This window comes from Panulirus ornatus, chromosome 1, assembly GCF_036320965.1.
Source record: "Panulirus ornatus isolate Po-2019 chromosome 1, ASM3632096v1, whole genome shotgun sequence".
In the NCBI taxonomy this organism is placed as follows: Eukaryota; Metazoa; Arthropoda; class Malacostraca; order Decapoda; family Palinuridae; genus Panulirus; species Panulirus ornatus.
Window position 1 is genome coordinate 53379725 of NC_092224.1, and position 25967 is coordinate 53405691.

General features: G+C 43.1%; 1 long non-coding RNA gene across 2 annotated transcripts in view; it reads right to left on the reverse strand.

Moving 5' to 3' along the window:
• The window catches only part of LOC139749023 (uncharacterized), a 1138420-nt gene that overhangs the window by 9835 nt on the left and 1102618 nt on the right, over window positions 1–25967 (reverse strand). For both annotated transcript variants that reach the window (XR_011712871.1, XR_011712872.1), the window contains one exon: window positions 4327–4447. This is a non-coding gene — a long non-coding RNA (uncharacterized lncRNA). The remainder of the gene's footprint in view (window positions 1–4326; window positions 4448–25967) is intronic.

Genomic DNA, 25967 nt, shown 5'->3' on the forward strand with positions numbered 1-25967 from the left:
ATTCATTATACTTTGTCGCTGTCTCCTGCGTCAGCGAGGTAGCGCAAGGAAACAGATGAAAGAATGGCCCAACCCACCCACAATACACATGTATATACATACACTTCCACACACACACACATATACATACTTATACATCTCAACGTATACATGTATATACACACACAGACATATACATATATACATGTACATAATTCATACTATCTGCCCTTATTCATTCCCGTCACCACCCTGCCACACATGAAAAGACAACCCCCTCTCCCCGCATGTGTGCGAGATAGCACTAGGAAAAGACAACAAAGGCCACATTCATTCACACTCAGTCTCCAGCTGTCATGTATAATGCACCGAAACCACAGCTTTCTTTCCACATCCAGGCCCCACAAAACTTTCCATGGTTTACCCCAGACGCTTCACATGCCCTGGTTCAATCCACTGACAGCACGTCCACCTCGGTATACCACATCGTTCCAATTCACTCTATTCCTTGCACGCCTTTCACCCTCCTGCATGTTTCACTCCATCTTTCCACCTCCAATTTGGTCTCCCACTTCTCCTCCTTCCCTCCACCTCTGACACATATATCCTCTTTGTCAATCTTTCCTCACTCATTCTCTTATTTCTAATATAACTGTAAAACTCCTTAGGATTTTTTGGCTATTTTCAGCAATATATGCATCATACTGATGTTTACTTTGCCATTTAATTTTCTTAGTTTCTCTTAATAAATCTATAAAACTTACTATATCGTACTGGTTATTGGAGTCTCTGAGTTTCTTATGAGCTACTTTCTTAGACAACAAGCACTTTTTTATTTCATTATTCCACCAACTTGGCTTCATTTTAGAAAAACACTGTCTTTGTCTTGGCATGTATGTTCCCTCTACGGCTTTGAAGGTTTTACTGAATCAATTTCAAGCTACGTTCATGTAATTTTCATTGACCTTATCAGTCCGTTCGTTGTCAAGAGCACTATGAAAATCATTAAAATTTATATATTCAAAATCAGGTATTTTTTCATGGCTGTCATACTAACCAAAATCATATGAAGAGTTGAAAGCAACCTTTTGTACCAAACTTTTCTCCAACAATATCAATGAGATCCTCATTTGTAGTTGGAACTAAATCTGCAGTATTTTCGTCACAGGTAGGTTTCTCAACTAATTGGAATAGGGCTCTACAAGCAAATTTAGGTAGAGTCCATGCCCACAACTACTGGAAACGGATTCTTGTCATTTAGATGCCAGTCTGCTACAATCTACTAAAGCAGAATCTTGTGTATTACAACTTTCAGCTAACTGACCATAAAATGTTTTGTCTACCTCTGGTGTTTGTGAGTGGGACCTATGAACTAGTCCTACTGTTATTTTCTTATGATATCTTTAATTTCTTCAAAAAATGAAGTCGACATTCTCTATGACTACAACAATTTTTAACCATGGGATTTAAATGGGCTTTGAGAAAGAGCAGGAAACCACACTGCCTACTTTATTTCCCTTATCCCTATCCAATAAGGTGTACCCTGGAAATCAGTATTTGGCAAGGAAATCAGCGACAATGCAGCATACGTATAAGGAGGGTTGAGAAGAACTGATGCTAGAAGATGCTAGATGAAATGCTTTTGATTTCACTTTCATTAAGAGAGGTGTGGAGGATGGGCAGTATCCCATATCTGGAAGAATAAATCCCCTGAAGATATGAAACAGCTGCATGCTCACAAGGAAAATAAGTACAGCACTAATACAACACTTGCAGCTTTTGAGATGAAGACTTTTCCATGACAGACATGCCTATATTGTCAGAGGGTAGAATTGTAGTGTTCTGAAATTCAACAGAGGGAAATAAATGATTTTTAAAGAGAGACTTGGGGGGAAATGCCTTTTAGCATCACTAATTCTCACAAGGTGAGTTTGAATGGTGAAAAACTGGAGGAAGTGAAGTGTTTTAGATATCTGGGAGTGGATCTGTCAGCGGATGGAACCATGGAAGCGGAAGTGGATCATAGGGTGGGGGAGGGGGCGAAAATTTTGGGAGCCTTGAAAAATGTGTGGAAGTCGAGAACATTATCCCGGAAAGCAAAAATGGGTATGTTTGAAGGAATAGTAGTTCCAACAATGTTGTATGGTTGCGAGGCGTGGGCTATGGATAGAGTTGTGCGCAGGAGGATGGATGTGCTGGAAATGAGATGTTTGAGGACAATGTGTGGTGTGAGGTGGTTTGATCGAGTAAGTAACGTAAGGGTAAGAGAGATGTGTGGAAATAAAAAGAGCGTGGTTGAGAGAGCAGAAGAGGGTGTTTTGAAATGGTTTGGGCACATGGAGAGAATGAGTGAGGAAAGATTGACCAAGAGGATATATGTGTCGGAGGTGGAGGGAACGAGGAGAAGAGGGAGACCAAATTGGAGGTGGAAAGATGGAGTGAAAAGGATTTTGTGTGATCGGGGCCTGAACATGCAGGAGGGTGAAAGGAGGGCAAGGAATAGAGTGAATTGGAGCGATGTGGTATACAGGGGTTGACGTGCTGTCAGTGGATTGAATCAAGGCATGTGAAGCGTCCGGGGTAAACCATGGAAAGCTGTGTAGGTATGTATATTTCCGTGTGTGGACGTGTGTATGTACATGTGTATGGGGGGGGTTGGGCCATTTCTTTCGTCTGTTTCCTTGCGCTACCTCGCAAACGCGGGAGACAGCGACAAAGTATATAAAAAAAAAAAAAAAAAAAAAAAAAAATTCTCACAAGGTTATTCCTTCCTCACTCCATAATACTGCACATGTCTGAAATGAGTGAGGAAATATGATCAGTATGTGAAAGAGAATGAAAGAGGAGGAGGGGTACAAGTAAGCATAGTGGAATCATTAGTAGACTGAATACTGTTAGAAACTGAAGTGAAAAGATCATCTATTGAAGAATGAGAGCAGGTGATATAACAGAAGTAGCTCCACTGATGACTACTGTGAGGGAATGGCCAAAAAGCCAGAGAGAACTGAGAGAACTGAGCAAAGCTGTGAAACTGAGGGAAGGGAGCTTAGAAAGCAAAGACTTCTGACACAAACCCACGTCAAATGCATTGGAAATGTCGAGGGCTATGACAAAAATGTCACTAAAATCCCTAAGAGGAGAACCATAGGTTATTCACATAAGACAGCTTACCAGTGCACTCAGCTCTGTGAAATCCATATTGATGATCTGAAAAATGGGAATGGGATTCTAAGTGCCTGAGAAAGTGAGAGTTTAGAAGAGTTTCAAAGACACTGGACACCGTATAAGTGAGAGTAATGTGGCACTAGCTGGAGGGGTTAGAATGGACTCCTCTCTTTAGGGTTAAGCTGGACAAAGGCATGCTTCCAAACAGAATGGAAACTCTGGAATTTTTGACAGAGGTGAAAAAGGCAATCAAAGATTGGTGCTAGCTTAGAACGCACAGAAGTATACCATATGAGCCTAGTATACCCAGATCTGTGAGAGTACTTGGAAGACCCTGTGTGAGGAAAATATAAGAGAATGTATAGATTCAAAGAGAAGAAATAGGAGTGGATAACTAGAATCTGAATCATCCAAAGTTGAGTTAAAGGGAAACAGGTGCCAAAAAAGAGTTGCTTTATCAGCTGGAGACTTAGCAATAAATTATTGGGCTGGTGAAAAAGAAGAAAAGGTCGAAATACAGAAGTTTTTGAAAATGGTTTCAGTTAAGGTCAAATGAGATTTTTCAGATGGTGTGTCAGTACACTTTCTTTTATGACAGTATGGTTGGCTCTTTGAAGGAAAGCTTTGAAATGATTCCGAGCACAAATGTAAGTGCAGTGGGTTTCTGTGGAAGAGAAGTTTCATGGTCCGATAAGCATCATCCCTAATGCTACAGGCAGTACAGCAGGCGTGATGAAATTAAGATTGAGGAAAACTATTCAGAAGTAGGTTGGATGTAGGATTTCATTCAAAATAACCTCTGCTATGGATTCAGCACAACATGAAACATCCCAACCAAGGAAGCAGTAACCATCCCATGGAAAGTAAAGAGTGTATGGCACTGCTGCTAATGACAAACTACATTGTAAGCATGACTCACAACCTTAGCACCCTATGGTTTAGTGCACCAATAACAGCCTGACTAACACTATCCTCAGGACTTACATCATCATGTTCGCCACCACTAGCTAGCTTGTGTACCAATTTCAGGCAATGTTCCAGTACATTTACTTTCTGTGAATGTTTATCAAAATCTTTAAGCGCTGACCTGTTCTTAGTTACTTTAAAAGCCTGTCTTAAGGATGCATGACAATCATTATATTTCTCAAACGGAACATAAAGCTCACCAACCTCACTACTTACCTCAAGTAAATTAGTATCCCTCGAAGCACCAACCCAATCTTAACTTCTTTTTCTTTTTTTAAGCATGATAGTCCACCCCACTAGGTCTAGTGCTTAGGTCCCTCACCAGCGGCGGGCCGACCTAGAGAATAGGGTTCACACCTGAGTTGTAGGGAGGTTTAATCTCAAACAGCTTTTACATATGCTAACCATAATTCTTCTTAAAAAATGTATTGATATCAAAATCTGTAACATCATTAATATACACAAAAACACCAACAAAGTACGTTTATGGATCCTTTAAGGCGATAACGAAAGACCTCATATGACTGAAATAAATGACAGCAAACTCTTGATCCCAGATTACGGGCGAGCAAATTTTGAAAACATTAGACACGAGATTCGCAGTACCAATCCCACAAAACTTCTACACGTTCACACGGTAGAGGAAACGCGGAATACTTCTAAAATGGAAAAAATTAAAGTACAAAGACGCATGATAAAACTAATTCCATCCCATAGAAATCTGCCATACGAAGAGAGGCTAAAACTAATGGATCTCTTCTCCCTTAATAAACGTAAGACTTCGCGGCGACTTTCTCTAAGTGTTTAAAGTTCTGAACAAGTTCGACAAAGTAAATCACGAATATCTTTTCAAAAAATAAGAAAATGAGGCTACCATGGTAAATGGAATAATCAGAGCTAAAAGATGTAGTACGGAAGTGGGGAAAAACCTTCTTTCCCTGAGGGTGTGTCAAGCACTGGAATAAAGTTCCCGTCAGACGTAGTCAATGCTAAAACTATGAATATCTTCAAAAGTCGTTTGGACAAATATTTCATTAATTCATTTATCAATATACATAACTGCTGTTTCTCGCGTCAGCAAGGTAGCGCCAGGAAACAGGCGAAGAATGGCCTATCCACTCACATATATATATATATATATATATATATATATATATATATATATATATATATATATATATATATATATATATATATATATATATGTACATTTCTCATTCCCGTCGCCAGCCCCGACACACATGAAATGATACCCCCTCCCCCCGCACGCACGAGGTAGCGCTAGGAAAAGATAACAAAAGGCCACATTCATTCACACTCAGTCTCTAGCTGTCACATATAATGCACCGAAAACACAGCTCCCTTTCCACATCCAGGCCCCACAAAACTTTCCATGGCTTACCCCAGACGCTTCACATGCCCTGGTTCAATCGATTGACAGCACGTCGGCCCCGGTATATCACATCGTTCCAATTCACTCTATTCTTTGCACGCCTTTCACCCTACTGCATGTTCAGGCCCCAATCGCTCAAAATTATTTTCACTCCATCCTTCCGCCTCCAATTTGGTCTCCCACTTCTCGTTCCCTCCACCTCTGACACATATATCCTCTTGGTCAATCTTTCCTCACTCATCCTCTCCATGTGACCAAACCATTTCAATACCTCTTCTGCTCTCTCAACCACACTCTTTTCATTACCACACATCTCTCTTACCCTTTCATTACTTACTCAATCAAAACACCTCACACCACATATTGTTAAACACCTTATTTCCAACACATCCATCTTCTCCGTACATCCCTATCTATAGCCCATGCCTCGCAACCATATAACATTGTTGGAACCACCATTCCTTCAAACATACCCCCTTTTGCTTTCCGAGATAATGTTCTCGCCTTCCACACATTTTTCAACGCTTCCACAACTTTCGCCCTCCTCCCCCACCCTGTGACTTACTTCCGCTTCCATGGTTCTATCCGCTGCCAAATCCACTTCCAGATATCTAAAACACTTCACTTCCAGTTTTTACCTCCCAATTGACTTGTCCCTCAACCGTACTGTACCTAATAACCTTGCTCTCATTCAAAGTTACTCTCAGCTTTCTTCTTTCACACACTTTACCAAACTCAGTCACCAGCTTCTGCATTTTGTCATCCGAATCAGCCACCAGCGCTGTATCATCCACGAACAACAACTGACTCACTTCCCAAACCCCCTCATCTAAAACACACTGCATACTTGCCCCTCTCTCCAAAACTCTTGCATTCACCTCCCTAAGAACCCCATCCATAAACAAATTAAACAACCACGGAGACATCACGCACCCCTGCCGCAAACCGACATTCACTGAGAACCACTCACTTTCCTCTCTTCCTACTCGTACACATGCCTTACATCCTCGATAAAAACTTTTCACTGCTTCCAGCAACTTGCCTCCCACACGATATACTCTTAATACCTTCCACAGAGCATCTCTATCAGCTCTATCATATGTCTTCTCCAGATTCACAACTGCTACATACAAATACATTTGTTTTTCTAAGTATTTCTCACATACGTTCTTCAAAGCAAACACCTGATCCACACATCCTATACCACTTCTGAAACCACACTGCCCTTCCCCAATCTGATGCTCTGTACATGCCTTCACCCTCTCAATCAATACCTTCCCATATAATTTCCCAAGAATACTCAACAAACTTATACCTCTGTAATCTGAACACTCAACTTTATCCCCTTTGCCTTTGTGCAATGGCACTATGCATGCATTCCGCACATCCTCAGGCACTTCAATATGAGCCATACATACATTGAATATCCTCAACAACCAGTCAACAACACAGTCACCCCCTTTTTTTTAATAAATTCCACAGCAATGCCATCCAAACCCGCCGCCTTGCCGGCTTTCATCTTCCGCAAAGCTTTCACTACTTCTCTGTTTACCAAATCATTCTCCCTGACCCTCTCACTTCGCACACCACCTCGACCAAAACACCCTATATCTGCCACTTTATCATCTAACGCATTCAACAAACCATCAAAATACTCACTCCATCTCCTTCTCACATCACCACTACTTATTATTTCCTCCCCATTAGCCCCCTTCGTCGATGTTCCCATTTGTTCTCTTGTCTTACGCACTCTATTTACCTCCTTCCAAAACATTTTTTCATTCTCCCTAAAATTTAATGATACTCTCTCACCCAACTCTCATTTGCCCTCTTTTTCACCTCTTGCGCCTTTATCTTGACCTCCTACCGCTTTCCTTTATATATCTCCCAGTCATGTGCATCATTTCCCTGCAAAAATCGTCCAAATGCCTCTCTCTTCTCTTTCACTAATAATCTTACTTCTTCATCCCACTACTCACTACCCTTTCTAATCTGCCCACCTCCCACGATTCTCATGTCACAGGGATTTTTGTGCAAGCCATCACTTCTTCCCTAAATACATTCCATACCTCCCACACTCCCCTTACGTCCTTTGCTCTCTCCTTTTTCCATTCTGCACTCATTCTCTCCTGGTACTTCCTCACACAAGTCTCCTTACCAAGCTCACTTACTCTCACTACTCTCTTCACCCCAACATTGTCTCTTCTTTTCTGAAAACCTCTACAAATCTTCACCTTCGCCTCCACAAGATAATGATCAGACATCCCTCCAGTTGCACTTCTCAGCACACTAACATCCAAAAGCCTCTCTTTCACGCGTCTATCAATTAACACATAATCCAATAACGCTCTCTGGTCATCTCTCCTACTTACATACGTATACTTATGTATATCTCTCTTTTTAAACCAGGTATTCCCAATCACCAGTCCTTTTTCAGCACATAAATCTACAAGCTCTTCACCATTTCCATTTACAACACTGAACACCCCATGTATACCAATTATTCCCTCAACTGCCTCATTGCTCACCTTTGCATTCAATTTACCCATAACTATAACCCGGTCTCGTGCATCAAAACTACTAACACACTCACTCAGCTGCTCCCAAAACACTTGCCTCTCATGATCTTTCTTCTCATGCCCAGGTGCATAGGCCCTCATCTCTCTCCGTCCACTTTCAGTTTTACCCATATCAATCTAGAGTTTACTTTCTTACAATCTATCACATATTCCCAACACTCCTGTTTCAGAAGTAGTGCTACTCCTTCCTTTGCGATTGTCCTCTCACCAACCCCTGACTTTACTCCAAAACATTCCCAAACCACTCTTCCCCTTTACCCTTGAGCTTCGTTTCACTCAGAGCCGAAACATCCAGGTTCCTTTCCTCAAACATACTACCTACTCTCCTTTTTTCTCATCTTGGTTACATCCACACACATTTAGACACCCCAATCTGAGCCTTCGAGGAGGATGGGCACTCCCCGCATGACTTCCTTCTTGTGTTTCCCACTTTAGAAAGTTGAAATACAAGGAGGGGAGGGTTTCTAGCCCACCGCTCCCGTCCCCTTTAGTCGCCTTCTACGACACGCGGGGAATGCGTGGTAAGTACTCGTTCTCCCCTATCCCCAGGGATAGGGGATATATATATATATATATATATATATATATATATATATATATATATATATATGTACATACACACGCACATATACATACATAAACATGAACACACGCAGACACCACACACATGCACATGTACACATTCACACTTGCTTGCCTTCATCCACTCCTACTGTTGTTATTCTATCTTACTTTAATATGTAGTACTTTCATGAAAAATCGAAATATTGTATCGTAAATCTCGCCAAAATGAGAAAGAAAAGATGGAAAACGGGAACAAGAAGTACTGATTTAACTCATTCAGAAAAGTTGTTGACACCACATTGTGGCGGGTGAAGTCGGAGATATCCCCATACACTCGTTTACAGTACTTAAATAATTTGTGTCGGGGAAGCCCATGGACATAACATAAAGGTAACTGCTCTGTCCTCAATTTGAAAGCTACAGAATAGTGTAGACACTGTCAGGTGATCCATACTCAGCAAAAGGAGCCAGAGTTGGTGTGGTTTTAGCTCTGTGGGTTTCGTGATCTCGCTTCCTCGTTTAATGTATATGCTGTAAGTATATTTTTGAATGGTCTTTATCCTTCTGAACAAGCACCCCGAACGCCTCTTATGCTTTATGATGGTCAGTAGGAATAGTAATATTTTTATAAGTCCTCCCTTACTTTAATCCATAAAGAATGTGTAAAGCATACATTTTCTGTGAAGCTTTGTTTTTAACCCTATACTAAAACGTGAAATCTTGGACTTCGAGTATGCTGTCTGTTGTGCATGAGGTGGCCTGAGAAGATAATCAAGTTACTTTATGGCCATCCGTGGTGAAGAGGTTAGCGTTCCTGATCATGGCACCTTGACGAGCTGCCCAGGGTTGAGCGAAAAGGTTCGAATCATGGTTACGGCGTCACACACAATTAACCCAACTGTTCATCCATACCTGAGGGCTGGTCGATAAATTTGGTACATGGCTCGCTCACAGGTTTTTAAAAAAGAAGAGAGAATGTTGGGGTGAAGAGAGTGGTCAGAGTAAGTAAGCTTGGAAAGGAGACTTGTGTGAGGAAGTACCAGGAAAGATTGAGTGTAGGATGGCAAAAGGCGAGAGCAAACGACGTGAGGGGAGAGGGTGAGAAATGGGATACATTTAGGGAAGCAGTGATGGCTTGCGCAAAAGATACATGTGGCATGAGAAAGGTGGGCAGATTAGAAAAGGTAGTGAGTGGTGGGATAAAGAAGTAAGGTGGTTAGTGAAAGAGAAAAGAGAGGTGTTTGGACGATACTTGCAGGTAAGTAGTGCAAATGACTGGGAGATGTACAAAGAAAAGCGGCATGGGGTCAAGAGAAAGGTGCAAGGGTTGAAAAAGAGAGCAAATGAGAGTTGGGGTGAGAGAGTATCATCAAATGTTAGAAAGAATAAAAAGATGTTTTGGATGAAGGTAAATAATGTGCGTAAGATATGAGAACAAATGGGAATATCGGTGAAGGGGGCAAGTGGGGAGGTAACAACAGGTAGAGATGAAGTGAGAAGGAGATGGAGGGAGTATTTTGAAGGTTTGTTGAATGTGTTAGATGATAGAGTGGCACATATAGGGTGCTTTAGTCGGGGTGGTATGCGAGGTGAGAGGGCCAGGAAAAATGTTTTGGTAAACAGAGAAGAGGTAGTGAAAACTTTGCAGAAGATGAAAGCCGGCAAGGCGGCGGGTTTGGACGGTAATGAAGTGGAATTTATTACAAAAGAGGGTGACTGTTTTGTTAATTGGTTGGTAAGGATATTCAATGTACGTATGGACCATGGTGAAGTGAATGAGGATTTGAGGAATACATGCATAGTGCCACTGTACAAAGGCAAAGGGGATAAGAGTGAGTGCTCAAATTACAGAGGTATAAGTTTGTTGAGTATTCCTGGGAAATTATATGGGAGGGGGTTGACTAAGAGGGTGAAGGCATGTACAGATTATCAGATTGGGGAAGAGCAGTGCAGTTTCAGATGTTGTAGAAGATGTGCGGATCAAGTGTTCCCTTTAAAGAATATATGTGAGAAATGCTTAAAAAAAAAACAGAATTTGTATGTAACATTTACGGATCCGGAGAAGCCATATGATAGGGTTGATAGAGATGTTCTGTGGAAGGTTTTAAGTGTATATGGTGTGGAAGGTAACTTGGTAGAAGCAGTGAAAAGTTTTTATCAAGGATTTAAGGCATGTGTAAAAGTAAGAAGAGAGGAATGTGACTGGTTCTCAGCGAATGTTGGTTTGCGGCAGGGGTGTGTGATGTCTTCATGGTAGCTTAATATTTGTTTATGGATGGGGTGGTTAGGGAGGTAAATGCAAGATATTTTGGAGAGGGGGCAAGTATGCAGTCTGTTGGGGATGAGGGCCTCGGAAGTGAGTCAGTTGTTGTTCGCCGATGATATAGCTCTAGTGGCTGATTCGTATGAGAATCCGAAGTTGGCGACTGAGTGTGGAGAAGTGTTTGAAAGGAGAAATTTAAGGGACAAGTTAACTGGGATGTAAGTTTGAACGGAGAAAAACGGAAGTGAAGTGTTTTAGAGATCTGGAGGTGGACTTAGCAGCGGATGGAACCATGGAAGTGGAAGTGAGTCATAGGGTGAGGGAGGCGGCAAAGGTTCTGGGAGCGATGAAGAATGTGAGGAAGGAGGGAATGTTGTCTCGAAGAGCAAAAATGGGTATGTTTGAAGGCATAGTAGTTCCAACAATGTTATATGGCTGCGAGGCATTGGCTATATATGGGGTTGTACGGAGAAAGAATGTGTTGGAAATGAAATGTTTGAGGACAATATGTGGAGTGAGGTAGTTTGATCGAGTACGTAATGAAAGGGTAAGAGAGATGTGTGGAAATAAAAAGAGTGTGGTTGAGAGAGCAGAAGAGGGTGTGCTGAAATGGTTTGGACGTATGGAAAGAATGAGTGAGGAAAGATTGACAAAGAGGTTACATGTCTCTTCGATGTATATCAACTAACTGTTATATTTCTCTCTTGTGTCTCCCCTGATGATGTGATTATTACACGAAACTGCGCTTGGGAACTTATCGTGTTTCAATTTCCCCGTGGACTCATAGGAATATCTTGATCACGCGCAGAATTGTGATCGTTTCCAATATATATATATATATATATATATATATATATATATATATATATATATATATATATATATATGCCATAAGAATCTTTTACGCACGCCATCACTGCTTCCCTAAATACACCCCATTCCTCCTTTGCTCTCACCTCTTCCCATTCTTCACTCAGTCTCTCCTGGTACTTCCTCACACAAGTCTTCTTCCCAAGCTCACTTACTCTCACCACTCTCTTTACCCCAACATTCTCTATTCTTTTCTGAAAACCTATACAAATCTTCACCTTCGCCTCCACAAGGTAATGATCAGACATCCCTCCAGTTGCACCTCTCAGCACATTAACATCCAAAAGTCTCTCTTTCACGCGCCTATCAATTAACACATAATCCAATATCGCTCTCTGGCCATCTCTCCTACTCACATAGGTATACTTATATATATATATCTCTCTCCTTTTAAACCAGGTATTTCCAATCGCCAGTCCTTTTTCAGCACATAAATCTACAAGGTCTTCACCATTTCCATTTACAGCACTGAATATCCCATGTACACCAATTATTCCCTTAACTGCCACATTACTCACCTTTGCATTCAAATCACACATCACTAAACCCGGTCTCGTGCATCAAAACTACTAACATACTCACTCAGCTGCTCCCAAAACACTTGCCTCTCATGATCTTTCTTCTCATGCCCAGGTGCATAAGGCACCAATAATCACCCATCTCTCTCTCTCCACTTTCGGTTTTACCCATATCAATCTACAGTTTACTTTCTTACACTCTATCACATACTCCCATAACTCCTGTTTCAGGAGTAGTGTTACTCCTTCCTTTGCGATTGTCTTCTCACCAACCCCGGACTTTACTCACAAAACATTACCAAAGCACTCTTCCCCTTTACCCTTGAGCTTCGTTTCACTTAGAGCCTAAACATCCAGGTTCCTTTCCTCAAACATACTACCTATCTCTCCTGTTTTCTCATCCTGATTACACTCACACACATTTAGACACCCCTAATCTGAGCCTTCGAGGAGGATGAGCACTCCCCGCGTGACTCCTTCTTCTGTTTCCCCTTTTAGAAAGTTAAAATAAAAGGAGGGGAAGGTTTCTATCCCCCCGCTCCCGTACCCTTTAGTCGCCTTCTACGACACGCCGAGAATACGTGGGAAGTATTCTGTATCCCCTATCCCCAGGTGAACAGATTAGAAAAGGTAGTGAGTGGTGGCTGAAGAAGTAAGATTACTAGTGAAAAAGAAGAGAGGCAGGGGGTCAAGAGAGAGGTGCAAGAGGTGAAAAAGAGGGCAGATGAGAGTTGGGGTGAGAGAATATCATTAAATTTTGGGGAGAATAAAAAGATGTTTTGGAAGGAGGTAAGTAAAGTGCGTAAGACAAAAGAACAAATGGGAACATCAGTGAAGGGGGCAATATGGAGGTTATAAGAAGTAGCGGTGATGTGAGGAGATGGAGTGAGTATTTTGAAGGTTCATTGAATGAGTTAGATGATAGAGTGGCAGACATAGGGTGTTTTGGGCGAGATGGTGTGCGAAGTGAGAGGGTTAGGGAGAATGATTTGGTAAGCAGAGAGGAGGTAGTGAAAGCTTTGCGGAAGATTAAAACCGGCAAGGTGGCAGGTTTCGATGGTATTGCTGTGGAATTTATCAAAAAAGGGGGTGACTGTGTTGTTGACTGGTTGTTGAGGATGTTTGATGTATGTGTGGTTCATGGTGAGATGCCTGAGGATTGTCGGAATCCATGCATAGTGCCATTGTTCAAAGGCAAACGGGTTAAGGGTGAGTGTTCAAATTACAGAGGTATAAGTTTGTTGAGTATTCCTGGGAAATTATATGGGAAAGTATTGACTGAGAGGGTGAAGGCATGTACAGAGCATCAGATTGGGGAAGAGCAGTGTGGTTTCAGATGTGGTAGAGGATGTGTGGATCAGGTGTTTGTTTGAAGAATGTATGTGAGAAATACTTAGAAAAGCAAATGGATTTGTATTTAGCATTTATGGATCTAGAGAAGGCATATGATAGAGTTGATAGAGATGCTCTGTGGAAGGTATTAAGAATATATGGTGTGGGAGGCAAGTTGTTAGAAGCAGTGAAAAGTATTTATCGAGGATGTAAGGCATGTGTACGAGTAGGAAGAGAGGAAAGTGATTGCTTCTCAGTGAATGTAGGTCTGCGGCAGGGGTGCGTGATGTCTCCAGAGTTGTTTTATTTGCTTGTGGAAGGGATTGTTAGGGAGGTGAATGCAAGAGTTTTGGAGAGAGGGGCAAGTATGCAGTCTGTTGCGGGTGAGAGAGCCTGGGAAGTGAGTCAGTTGTTGTTCACTCATGATACAGCGCTGGTGGCTGATTCGGGTGAGAAACTGCAGAAGCTGGTGACTGAGTTTGGTAAAGTGTGTGAAAGAAGAAAGCTGAGAGTAAATGTGAATAAGAGCAAGGTTATTAGGTACAGTAGGGTTGAGGGACAAGTCAATTGGGAGGTAAGTTTGAATGGAGAAAAACTGGAGGAAGTGAAAAGTTTTAGATACCTGGAAGTTGATTTGGCAGTGGATGGAACTATGGAAGCGTAAGGGAGTCACAGGGTAGGGGAGGGGGCGAAAGTTCTGGGAGCGTTAAAAAATGTGTGAAAGGCGAGAACATTATCTAGGAAAGCGAAGATGGGTATGTTTGAAGGAACAGTGGTTCCAACAATGTTAAATGGTTGCGAGGCGTGGGCTATAGATAGAGTTGTGCGGAGGAGGGTGGATGTGTTGGAGATGAGATGTTTGAGGACAATATGTGGTGTGAGGTGGTTTGATCGAGTAAATAAGAAAGGGTAAGAGAGATGTGTGGTAATAAAAAGAGTATGGTTGAGAAAGCAGAAGAGGGTGTATTGAAATGGTTTGGTCACATGGAGAGAATGAGTGAGGAAAGATTGACAAAGAGGATATATGTGTCAGAGGAGGAGGGAACGAGAAGTGGGATACCAAATTGGAGGTGGAAAGATTGAGTGAAAAATATTTTGAGTGATCGGGGCCTGAACAACGGGTTTGGATGGTACTGCAGTGGAATTTATTAAAAATGGGGGTGACTGTATTGTTGACAGGTTGGTAAGGTTATTTAATATATGTATGACTCATGGTGAGGTGCTTGAGGACTGGCGGAATGCTTGCATAGTGCCATCGTACAAAGGCTCAAATTACAGAGGTATAAGTTTTTTGAATATTCCGGGGAAATTATATGGAAGGGTATTGATTGAGAGGGTGAAGGCATATACAGAGCATCAGATTGGGGAAGAGCAGTGTGGTTTCAGAAGTGGTAGAGGATGCGTGGATCAGGTTTGCTTTGAAGAATGTATGTGAGAAATACTTAGAAAAGCAAATGGATTTGTATGTAGCATTTATGGATCTAGAGAAGGCATATGATGGAGTTGATAGAGATGCTCTGTGGAAGGTATTAAGAATATATGGGGTGGGAGGTAAGTTGTTAGAAGGAGCGAACAGTTTTTATCGAGGATGTAAGACATGTGTACGTGTAGGAAGAGAGGAAAGTGATTGGTTGTCAGTGTATGCAGGTTTGCGGCAGGGGTGCGTGATGTCTCCATGGTTGTTTAATTTGTTTATGGATGGGGTTGGTAGGGAGGTGAATGCAAGAGTATTGGAAAGAGAGGCAAGTATGCAGTCTGTTGTGGATGAGAGAGCTTGGAAAGTGAGTCAGTTGTTGTTCGCTCATGATACAGCACTGGTGGATGATACGGGTGAGAAACTGCAGAAGCTGGTGACTGAGTTTGGTAAAGTGTGTGAAAGAAGAAAGCTGAGAGTAAATATGAATATGAGCAAGGTTATTAGGTACAGTAGGGTTGAAGGACAAATCAACTGAGAGGTTAGTTTGAATGGAGAAAAACTGGAGGAAGTGAAAAGTTTTAGATACCTGAGAGTGGATTTGGCAGCGGATGAAACCATGGAAACGGAAGTGAATCATAGGGAGGGGGAGGGGGCGAAAGTTCTGGGAGCGTTGAAAAATGTGTGAAAGGCGAGAACATTATCTAGGAAAGCGAAAATGGGTATGTTTGAAGGAACAGTGGTTCCAACAATGTTAAATGGTTGCGAGGCGTGGGCTATAGATAGAGTTGTGCGCAGGAGGGTGGATGAGTTGGAGATGAGATGTTTGAGGACAATATGTGGTGTGAGGTGGTTTGATCGAGTAAATAATGAAAGGGTAAGAGAGATGTGTGGTAATAATAAGAGTGTGGTTGAGAGAGCAGAAGAGGGTTTATTGAAATGGTTTGGTCACATGGAGAGAATGAGTGAGGAAAGATTGACAAAGAGGATATACGTGTCAGAGGAGGAGGGAACGAGAAGTGGGAGACCAAATTGGAGGTGGAAAGATGGTGTGAAAAAGATTTTGAGTGATCGGGGCCTGAACATGCAGGAGGGTGAAAGTCGTACAAGGAACAGAGTGAATTGGAATGATGTGGTATACCGGGGTCGAAGAGCTGTCAGTGGATTGAACCAGGGCATGTGAATCGTCTGGGGCAAACCATGGAAAGTTTTGTGGGGCGTGGATGTGGAAAGGGAGCTGTGGTTTTGGTGCATTATACATGACAGCTAGAGACTGAGTGTGAACGAATGTGGCCTTTGTTGTCTTTTCCTAGCGCTACCTCGTGCGCATGCGGGAGGAGGGGGTTGTCATTTCATGTGTGGCGGGGTGGTGATGGGAATCAATAAAGGCAGCAAGTATGAATTATGCATATGTGTATATATGTATATGTCTGTGTCTATATATACATGTATACGCTGGAATGTATAGGTATGTATATGTACGTGTGTGGACGTTTATGTATATACATGTGTACGTGGTTGGGTTGGGCAATTCTTTCGTCTGTTTCCCCTGCGCTACCATGCTAACGCAGGAGAAAGCGTCAAAGTGTGCAAAGTGAGAGGATTAGGGAGAATGATTTGGTATAAACAGAGAAGAGGTAGTAAAAGCTTTGCGTAAGATGAAAGTCGGCAAGGCAGCGGGTTTGGATGGTACTGCAGTGGAATTTATTAAAAAAGGGGGTGACTGTTTTGTTGACTGGTTGGTAAAGTTATTTAAAGTATGTATGACTCATGATGAGGTGCTTGAGGACTGGCGGAATGCTTGCATAGTGCCATCGTACAAGGGCAAAGGGGATAAGAGTTAGTGCTCAAAATACTGAGGTGGTATAAGTTTGTTGAGTATTCCGGGGAAATTATATGGGCGGGTATTGATTGAGAGGGTGAAGGCATATACAGAGCATCAGATTGGGGAAGAGCAGTGTGGTTTCAGAAGTGGTAGAGGATGTGTGGATAAGGTGTTTGCTTTAAAAAATGTATGTGAGAAATACTCAGAAAAGCAAATGGATTTGTATGTAGCATTTATGGATCTAAAGAAGGCATATGATAGAGATGATAGAGATGCTCTGTGGAAGGTATTAAGAATATATGGGGTGGGAGGTAAGTTGTTAGAAGCAGTGAACAGTTTTTATCGAGGATGTAAGACATGTGTACGTGTAGGAAGAGAGGAAAGTGATTGGTTGTCAGTGAATGTAGGTTTGCGGCAGGGGTGCATGATGTCTCCATGGTTGTTTAATTTGTTTATGGATGGGGTTGGTAGGGAGGTGAATGCAAGAGTATTGGAAAGAGAGGCAAGTATGCAGTCTGTTGTGGATGAGAGAGCTTGGGAAGTGCGTCAGTTGTTGTTCGCTGATGATACAGCGCTGGTAGCTGATTCGGGTGAGAATCTGCAGAAGCTGGTGACTGAGTTTGGCAAAGTGTGTGAAAGAAGAAAGCTGAGAATAAATGTGAATATCAGCAATGTTATTAGGTACAATAGGTTTGAAGGACAAGTCAATTGGGAGGTAAGTTTGAATGGAGAAAAACTGGAGGAAGTGAAGTGTTTTAGATATCTGAGGGTGGATTTGGCAGCAAATGAAACCATGGAAGCGGAAGTGAATCATAGGGTGGGGGAGGGGGCGAAAGTTCTGGGAGCGTTGAAAAATGAGTGGAAGTCAAGAACGTTATCTTGGAAAGCAAAAATGGGTATGTTTGAAGGAAGAATGGTTCCAACAGTGTTATATGGTTGCGAGGCGTGGGCTATAGATAGAGTTGTGCGGTGGAGGGTGGATGTGCTGGAAATGAGATGCTTGAGGACAATATGTGGTGTGAGGTGGTTTGATCGAGTAAGTAATGAATGGGTAAGACTGATGTGTGGTAATAAAAAGGGTGTGCTTGAGAGAGCAGAAGAGGGTATTTTGAAATGGTTTGGTCACATGGAGAGAATGAGTGAGGAAAGATTGACAAAGAAGATATATGTCAAAGGTGGAGGGAACGCGGAGAAGTGGGAGACCAAATTGGAGGTGGAAAGATGGTGTGAAAAAGATTTTGAGTGATCGAGGCCTGAACATGCAGGAGGGTGAAAGGCGTACAAGGAATATAGTGAATTGGAACGATGTGGTATACCGGGGTCGACGTGCTATCAACGGATTGAACCAGGGCAGGTGAAGCGTCGGGGGTAAACCATGGAAAGTTCTGTGGGGCGTGGATGTGGAAAGGGAGCTGTGGTTTCGGTGCATTATACATGACAGTTAGAGACTGAGTGTGAACGAATGTGGCCTTTGTTGTCTTTTCCTAGAGTTAACTTGCGCACATGCGGGGGGAGGGGGTTGTTATTTCATGTGCGGCGGGGTGGCGACGGGAATGAATAAGGGCAGACATTATGAATTTTTTTTTTTTTTCCAAAAGAAGGAACAGAGGGGGGCCAGGTGTGGATATTCCACTAAGGCCCAGTCCTCTGTTCTTAACGCTACCTCGCTAACGCGGGAAATGGCGAATAGTTTAAAAGAAAAAAAGAAATATATATATATGTATACGTTGAGATGTATAGGTATGTATACGTGCTGTGTGTGGACTTGTATGTATATACATGTGTATGTGGGTGGGTTGGGCCATTTTTTCGTCTGTTTCCTTGCGCTACCTCGCTAACGCGGGAGACAGCGACAAAGTATAAAAGGGGAAACAGACGAAAAGGAGTCACGCGGGGAGTGCTCATCCTCCTCGAAGGCTCAGATTGGGGTGTCTAAATGTGTGTGGATATAACCAAGATGAGAAAAAAGGAGAGATAGGTAGTATGTTTGATGAAAGGAACCTGGATGTTTTGGCTCTGAGTGAAACGAAGCTCAAGGGTAAAGAGGAAAAGTGGCTTGGGAATGTCTTGGGAGTAAAGTCAGGGGTTAGTGAAAGACAAGAGCAAGGGAAGGAGTAGCACTACTCCTGAAACAGGAGTTGTGGGAGTACGTGATAGAGTGTAAGAAAGTAAATTCTAGATTGATATGGGTAAAACTGAAAGTTGATGGAGAGAGATTGGTGATTATTGGTGCATATGCACCTGAGCATGAGAAGAAACATCATGAGAGGCAAGTGTTTTGGGAGCAGCTGAATGAGTGTGTTAGTGGTTTTGATGCACAAGACCGGGGTATAGTGATGGGTGATTTGAATGCAAAGGTGAATAATGTGGCAGTTGAGGGAATAATTGGTATACATGGGGTGTTCAGTGTTGTAAATGGAAACGGTGAAGAGCTTGTGAATTTGTGTGCTGAGAAAGGACTGGTGATTGGGAATACCTGGTTTAAAAAGCGAGATATACATAAGTATACCTATGTAAGTAGGAGAGATGGCCAGAGAGCGTTATTGGATTATGTGTTAATTGATAGGCGCGCGAAAGAGAGACTTTTGGATGTTAATGTGCTGAGAGGTGCAGCTGGAGGGATGTCTGATCATTATCTTGTGGAGGCGAAGGTGAAGATTTGTAGGGGTTTTCAGAAAAGAAGAGAGAATGTTGTGGTGAAGAGAGTGGTGAGAGTAAGTGAGCTTGGGAAGGAGATTTGTGTGAGGAAGTACCAGGAGAGACTGAGTACAGAATGGAAAAAGGTGAGAGCAAAGGAGGTAAGGGGAGTGGGGGTGGAATGGGATGTATCTAGGGAAGCAGTGATGGCTTGCGCAAAAGATGCTTGTGGCATGAGAATCGTGGGAGGTGGGTTGATTAGAAAGGGTAGCGAGTGGTGGGATGAAGAAGTAAGATTATTACTGAAAGAGAAGAGAGAGGCATTTAGACGATTTTTGCAGGGAAAAAATGTAAATGAATGGGAGATGTATAAAAGAAAGAGGCAAGAGGTCAAAAGAAAGGTGCAAGAGGTGAAAAAGAGGGCAAATGAGAGCTGGGGTGAGAGAGTATCATTAAATTTTAGGGAGAATAAAAAAATGTTCTGGAAGGAGGTAAATAAAGTGCGTAAGACAGGGGAGCAAATGGGAACTTCAGTGAAGGGGGCTAATGGGGAGGTGATAACAAGTAGTGGTGATGTGAGAAGGAGATGGAGTGAGTATTTTGACGGTTTGTTGAATGTGTTTGATGATAAGAGTGGCAGATATAGGGTGTTTTGGTCGAGGTGGTGTGCAAAGTGAGAGGGTTAGGGAAAATGATTTGGTAAACAGAGAAGAGGTACTAAAAGCTTTGCGGAAGATGAAAGCTGGCAAGGCAGCAGGTTTGGATGGTATTGCAGTGGAATTTATTAAAAAAGGGGGTGACTGTATTGTTGACTGGTTGGTAAGGTTATTTAATGTATGTATGATTCATGGTGAGGTGCCTGAGGATTGGCGGAATGCTTGCATAGTGCCATTGTACAAAGGCAAAGGGGATAAGAGTGAGTGCTCAAATTACAGAGGTATAAGTTTGTTGAGTATTCCTGGTAAATTATATGGGAGGGTATTGATTGAGAGAGTGAAGGCATGTACAGAGCATCAGATTGGGGAAGAGCAGTGTGGTTTCAGAAGAGACGAAGCTAGGACGCCAAAATGATGTCCTAGCTTCGTCTCTTCGATGTATATCAACTGACTGTTATTTTCCTCTCTTGTGTCTCCCCTGATGATGTGATTATTACAGGAAAGTGCACTTGGGAACTTTTCGTGTTTCATTTTCCCCGTGGACTCATAGGAATATCTTGATCACGCACGAAATTGTGGTCCTTTCCAATATATATATATATATATATATATATATATATATATATATATATATATATATATATATATATATATATATATATATATATATATATGTATATATATATAAATGTATATATATATGATACTGATGATGAATGATATTGGCAATGGGCTGCAATGTAAGATATCGAACTTCGTGGATGATGTCAAGATGGGAAATAAGTCCACAACACAAACTGAACGTCTGCAGCTTTGAACAGAGACAAACTGATGGACTCATCTCACAGGTGGCAAATGAATTCTAATTTCAGTTGGAAGTTTTACATTTCGATAATCAGAATGGAAAACACAAGCTACAATACGAATTCTATTGAGTTATGAAAGGTAAACGAGGAAAAGGAATTGGGTGTAATAGTCTCTGGTGACCTAAAGCCAAGTAAACAGAGAAGTACTGACCGAATAAATACTTGGATTGTTTGGAAGGGCTTTCGAATGTAAGGAAATGATCCTCACTTTGGACAACTCACTGGTGCGTCCCCAGATCGAATAGCGTTCAGTTTAGGTCACCTTACTTGAGAAAAGACACACGGAAGCGATAGAGTAAAGAGGCGAGCAACCAAGATGATCCCTGCATTTGGAAAGCCAACCAAATGAATAATACTCATTCACCTTGGGAAAGAAAAGGTTAAGAGGTGATCTGATACAGATATTCAAAATCAAATCAAAAGCTTCCACAACCTCGATATAACTAGCTTCTTGAAAACAGACTCGTCTGATGTTGCTCGAAGTGATGGAGATAAACTCGTGGACAAACGTTGGACCTCGAATGAGACGAAGTACATTTTCCTCAAGAGGATTGCTAACATGATTTGCTAGAGCAGATGACAACAGTGATAACTGTCTTGCTTCAAGTCCACGACTGACAATATTTGCACATCCTGAGTTTACTGAAAGTTTACCGAGTCTTCCTCTTTGACAGATCTGGATGTCTCTCTCCTCCTGCCATACTAATCCATCAGTCTCCTTTCCACCACTACAAACGAAGCCAACGGTCAGTTGCTGTCTGAATTCATCTGTAACTTTCTTGAAACATTCTGGGAACGTCAGAGCAGCTTAATTCCTAAGAATCTCTTCTGTGAAGCACTGAAAATGACCAAATCTTATTTTTCACAGGACCGTGACAACACATATAGGGAGAAGCCAGGAAACACACTCGTGTGATACTAAAGGCTGAGGAGGACGAGTCTCGCAGGATTTTTGCCCTGCATTGTGAACGTTCAGTGGAGACTCTGCTGACATGGCCAGGCACACACACACACACACACACCCACACACACACACTGCTGCACCGTAATGATTCATGTGTTCCAGTCTGGCCACGCTCGCCTGCTGAGCTACAGGATTTACCTCATGTTCAAGATACTATCCTCGGTGCTGTGTGTCTCCTGAACATCACCGCTGAGGATGTTAGAAGGCTTGGGAGACAGGCACATTATCTAACAGTGACTGTGGACCGACTGCCGCAACCAGGATTCGACCCTGGCCAGCCAGTGAATGCGTTATGGTCAGGAACGCTAACCGATACACCACGGAAGTCTATCAAAAGTCAGTTAGATTAACCTGACTCCTCTACATGAGGTCAGTTCGTACCTCAGAGCGGGACCCCAATACCATGAATAGGGTCGATACGTCAGCTAACAACTTCATGTTAACTTAATAAGTTATGTCCATCAACCACATTGTAAAAGTACCTCGTATTTTCGACCATGAGCGTTCACATCTGCTTCATGTGAGGGTAACTCTTTTAGGCTATTTCCCGACGAGTCCATGGGGGGCGGAAGAGGTGGGGGAGAACTTCCTTAAACCTGGTTCTACTGTAAGAGAGGAGGTCGAGAAGCCTTACGACATAGCACGTTGCTTAAGACGTAGTAGGATGGGGTGGCTCCTCTAACGTCATGAGATCAGAATGTAACATGTTGGTCTCTGAAGCCAGACACAAACACTCAGACATTATTGCTCAAGGGATTCAAATCAAATTGTTATGGACTCCCTCTCATATAGGCCACCGTGAGCATAACAACGCTGATGCTTTAGCCAAACTTGCACTTAGTAAAGGTCATGTTGAAAACAACGTTGGGTTGTCACTTAGAATCTTCAAAACTGCAATTAGAACAGATCTAACTGACCTCTTTGAAGTACGAGGACGAGTTCAGATAACCATAATTAGAAACATTTTTCCAGCACAGTGAAATGTGTAAAGTAAAACATGTATGTGGAGGAAGTAATAAGGTCAGCAGATGACATGATGTTGTATCTGCTAGACTAAGGCAAGGCTGCAGGTACTATTGGCGCTTTGACCTAACTGGAGATGTTAATCATGTGAATTGTAAAGTTTGTGGTCAAAGATTTGGACACAAACTAGAACACTATGTCTTAGAATGTGAAAAAATAGAGCCTTTTAGGAATAGATCTAAACAGACCTTGCAAGAAATGTCACAACACCTTATTGTTAACAACAACATACCTGAAATTTTAAGTTTGTATCCACTTTATGTATCTAGTCGGTCAAACTTACCATATGAAACTATGTAATGTATGTAACTGAAATACGAATTGTAACATCTTATGTAAGATGAACCCACTGGGGTCTGAGTAAGACCCTTTGTGACCCTTGTAATCCTTTTGCGCTACCGCTCAAGGATGAGCATGGGGTGGCACAATATAAATTTGCCGGGGACACTTGCACAAATCACTCAATCTGTTTCTCGTACAACTGGACCATAACAACGTTGTAGCAAGTTATTCCTGATAAACATGATTGGTTGGTCGAACAAGAGCAAGACCCTGTTGAGATGTTCTGCATCATGGATGTTTCACAGAGTTCAGCAGTTCCTGTACAGAGAAATATCTTACAGCAGAGCATGTGTTGCTGGGAGGAGTTACAGCAGAACATGTGTTGCTGGGGGGAGTTACAGCAGAGCATGTGTTGCTGGGAGGAGTTACAGCAGAGCATGTGTTGCTGGGGGGAGTTACAGCAGAACATGTGTTGCTGGCAGAAGTTACAACAGAGCATGTGTTGCTGGGAGGAGTTACAGTAAAGCATGTGTTGCAGGGAGGAGGTATGGCAGAACATGTGTTGCTGGGAGGAGTTACCACAGAGCATGTGTTGCGGGGAGGAGTTACAGCAGAGCATGTGTTGCTGGAAGGAGTTACAGCAGAACATGTGTTGGTGGGAGGAGTTACAGCAGAGCATGTGTTGCTGGGAGGAGTTACAGCAGAACATGTGTTGGTGGGAGGAGTTACAGCAGAACATGTGTTGCTGGGAGGAGTTACAGCAGAACATGTGTTGGTGGGAGGAGTTACAGCAGAACATGTGTTGGTGGGAGGAGTTACAGCAGAACATGTGTTGGTGGGAGGAGTTACCACAGAGCATGTGTTGCTGGGAGGAGTTACAGTAAAGCATGTGTTGCTGGGAGGAGTTACAGCAGAGCATGTGTTGCTGGGAGGAGTTACAGCAGAACATGTGTTGGTGGGAGGAGTTATAGCAGAACATGTGTTGCTGGGAGGAGTTACAGCAGAGCATGTGTTGCTGGGAGGAGTTACAGCAGAACATGTGTTGCTGGGAGGAGTTACAGCAGAACATGTGTTGCTGGGAGGAGTTACAGCAGAACATGTGTTGCTGGGAGGAGTTACAGCAGAGCATGTGTTGCTGGGGGGAGTTACAGCAGAACATGTGTTGCTGGGAGGAGTTACAGCAGAACATGTGTTGCTGGGAGGAGTTACAGTAAAGCATGTGTTGCTGGGAGGAGTTACAGCAGAGCATGTGTTGCTGGGAGGAGTTACAGCAGAGCATGTGTTGCTGGGAGGAGTTACAGTAAAGCATGTGTTGCAGGGAGGAGTTACAGCAGACCGTGTGTTACTGGGAGGAGTTACAGCAGAGCATGTGTTGCTGGGAGGAGTTACAGCAGAACATGTGTTGCTGGGAGGAGTTACAGCAGAGCATGTGTTGCTGGGAGGAGTTACAGCAGAGCATGTGTTGCTGGGAGGAGTTACAGCAGAGCATGTGTTGCTGGGAGGAGTTACAGCAGAGCATGTGTTGCTGGGAGGAGTTACAGTAAAGCATGTGTTGCTGGGAGGAGTTACAGCAGAGCATGTGTTGCTGGGAGGAGTTACAGCAGAGCATGTGTTGCTGGGAGGAGTTACAGCAGAGCATGTGTTGCTGGGAGGAGTTACAGCAGAGCATGTGTTGCTGGGAGGAGTTACAGCAGAAGCATGTGTTGCTGGGAGGAGTTACAGCAGAGCATGTGTTGCTGGGAGGAGTTACAGCAGAGCATGTGTTGCTGGGAGGAGTTACAGCAGAGCATGTGTTGCAGGGAGGAGGTATAGCAGAACATGTGTTGCAGGGAGGAGTTACAGCAGAGCATGTGTTGCTGGGAGGAGTTACAGCAGAGCATGTGTTGCTGGGAGGAGTTACAGCAGAGCATGTGTTGCTGGGAGGAGTTACAGCAGAGCATGTGTTGCTGGGAGGAGTTACAGCAGAGCATGTGTTGCTGGGAGGAGTTACAGCAGAGCATGTGTTGCTGGGAGGAGTTACAGCAGAGCATGTGTTGCTGGGAGGAGTTACAGCAGAGCATGTGTTGCTGGGAGGAGTTACAGCAGAGCATGTGTTGCTGGGAGGAGTTACAGCAGAGCATGTGTTGCTGGGAGGAGTTACAGCAGAGCATGTGTTGCTGGGAGGAGTTACAGCAGAGCATGTGTTGCTGGGAGGAGTTACAGCAGAGCATGTGTTGCTGGGAGGAGTTACAGCAGAGCATGTGTTGCTGGGAGGAGTTACAGCAGAGCATGTGTTGCTGGGAGGAGTTACAGCAGAGCATGTGTTGCTGGGAGGAGTTACAGCAGAGCATGTGTTGCTGGGAGGAGTTACAGCAGAACATGTGTTGCTGGGAGGAGTTACAGCAGAGCATGTGTTGCTGGGAGGAGTTACAGCAGAGCATGTGTTGCTGGGAGGAGTTACAGCAGAGCATGTGTTGCTGGGAGGAGTTACAGCAGAGCATGTGTTGCTGGGAGGAGTTACAGCAGAGCATGTGTTGCTGGGAGGAGTTACAGCAGAGCATGTGTTGCTGGGAGGAGTTACAGCAGAGCATGTGTTGCTGGGAGGAGTTACAGCAGAGCATGTGTTGCTGGGAGGAGTTACAGCAGAGCATGTGTTGCTGGGAGGAGTTACAGCAGAGCATGTGTTGCTGGG